Raw genomic sequence first — 2,279 nt, 5'->3', positions numbered from 1 at the left:
GGGTTAGAGTCATAGCACAGTGAGGGAGGGCATCTGCCTTGCACATGGCAGACCCAAGTTCAGTCCTCAGTATCTCATATGGTCACCAGAGTCTGCCAGGAGGTATTTCTGAGCGCAGAGTCAGGAGTAACCGCTGAGTGACACTGACTGTAGCCCAAAAACAAAAAAAGGAAAAAGAATTGGAACCTAAAGGGTGGTTCACCTGGGGTTGGATAAAGTATGTGGGGTGATTTTACAGAAACCTGCCCTCTATGTTGCAGAACCTCCAGTTTCTGTTGAAGTTTGAATATAATTGCCATGTCTTCATCACTCAATTTAGAGTCAAAGACCTTAAATTTTTCAATAATACTTGAGGGGGTTACAGATGTGGAGATTGTGACTATATTCCTCTGGACATGGAAACAGATCAGAATCTGGGCTATGGTCTTTTTGTGCTTTGCAGCAATCTCCTTTATTTTGGAATCCTCCAACAAAAAAGATTCATCTGGCTTGACCCAAGGTCTTTTGGGGGACCCAATGGGCTGTAAGCAGTGAGGACAATGCCCTTGGATTTGTAGTACTGGATCAGCTTGTCCTGGATGAGGTAAGGATGATACTCAACCTAGTTAGTCACTGGTTTGTTTTTTAGTCCATGTTTGTTCAAGATTTTTTCAATTTGGAGGAGGTTGAAGTTGGAGACCCCAAGGGCTTTCACAATCCCTCACCCACCAGTTTTTCCATAGCCTCCCAGGCATCCAAGAATTTGACTTTACTGGGGATGATATTTTCTTTATCATCTTTGGTTATAAAGAACTCCCTGGCCCATAATCCTTGTGGCCAGTGGATAAAATAGAAGTTCAAATAATCCAGTTTTGGATCCCGGAGTGTCTTCTGATATGCTTGCTTCACTAGGGGTTTCTTAAAGAAGATGGACCATAACTTGCTGACAATGAAGAGGTTCTCCCTCTTCACAGCCTTGGATTTTCTCTTGCATGGCTTCGCCCACCTCATTCTCATTCTAGAAGACATAAATACAGACAATGTGGTGTTGTGTATGTAAATTTTTTTTGTTTGTTTTTGGGCCACACCCGGCAGTGCTCAGGGGTTACTCCTGGCTGTTTGCTCAGTAATAGCTCCTGGCAGGCACGGGGGACCATATGGGTCACCGGGATTCGAACCAACCACCTTAGGTCCTGGATCAGCTGCTTGCAAGGCAAACACCACTGTGCTATCTCTCCGGGCCGTATGTAAATATTTTAGGGGATTACTATGTTACTCACCCTAAACTGATTGGTGATTGTGCCCTACCCTAGGGTGTGACCTGGCATTCTGCCCCCACCCTAGGGTAGTACCTGATTCTGCTTCCACCATTGGTTGGTATCTGATCCCACCATTGGGTGGTATCTGATTCTGGTGGATAAAAACAAGAATCTGTGTAAGGCCGAGGCTTTTTGGCTGGAACTGAAGCTGAGTCTTTGGACTTCAGTCTTGTCCACCAAATAAAGCGAATATTTCCACGAGCCTGACTGTCTGCGAGCTGTTTACCCGCCGTTTCACCTCAGAACTGTCGGCTAGACAGGCTGGCAGACGCGTGCTCCGAGCTAGAAGGGAAAGACCTCATCCTCCATCCCTCTATCAGTCAACCTCTTCAGGGGCTGACTTGCTACATAATATATTGTCTACAATTATGTGGCAATAGCCCATGTCAATGGACACCTTCACAGCTTCTTTGACCTTACCTGAAGGATACTTCCATGTGCTCAAGCCCACGATGGGCATTTTGGCTTTGGTACTGAGTTCCACGAAGGTTGCCATGATGTGAGAGTGCAGTGCGCTAAATTCAGCTCTTACTGAAAACCAGAGTGTGAACTATCATAGAGGCGCTAAGACAGAGAACACCTAAAGCCTCAAAGATTCTTTGTGGTACCAAAGCCCCATTCTGTGGGTGTCTAAGGGATGTTGTCTCAGTCCCCAGATTCCAGGATAGCAAAGATGAAACAGGGTGGGCCAGTTAAAAAAAAAAAAAAAAACATTTACTGTGGGAAGGAATGTTGTCTGACTTAGCCTCTGTGAGAACAGTATGGAAACTTCTCCCAAAAGTAAGTAGAGAGCTCCCAGAGAACTCAGAGATTCCACTTCTTGGCATCCATCCACAAAACACAAAGAATTGATCAGAAAGGGTATGTGCAGACCTATGTTCGTTTCAACATCTAGGACAACATCCAGGACATGGAAACAACTCAGACATCCAATGACAGATGTACAAATAAAAAAGTTGTTATATATATACAGCAGATTAC

General features: G+C 44.8%; 1 pseudogene; it reads right to left on the bottom strand.

The window, feature by feature from the left end:
- Positions 1 to 232: 232 nt before the first annotated feature.
- Positions 233 to 1,794, bottom strand: LOC126022037 (aldo-keto reductase family 1 member B10-like; annotated as a pseudogene).
- Positions 1,795 to 2,279: the final 485 nt, after the last annotated feature.

Source organism: Suncus etruscus, chromosome 11 (assembly GCF_024139225.1).
Source record: "Suncus etruscus isolate mSunEtr1 chromosome 11, mSunEtr1.pri.cur, whole genome shotgun sequence".
NCBI classification, from domain to species: Eukaryota; Metazoa; Chordata; class Mammalia; order Eulipotyphla; family Soricidae; genus Suncus; species Suncus etruscus.
Note: the sequence above shows the minus strand (reverse complement) of the source record. Positions and strands in the feature narration are given on the sequence as shown.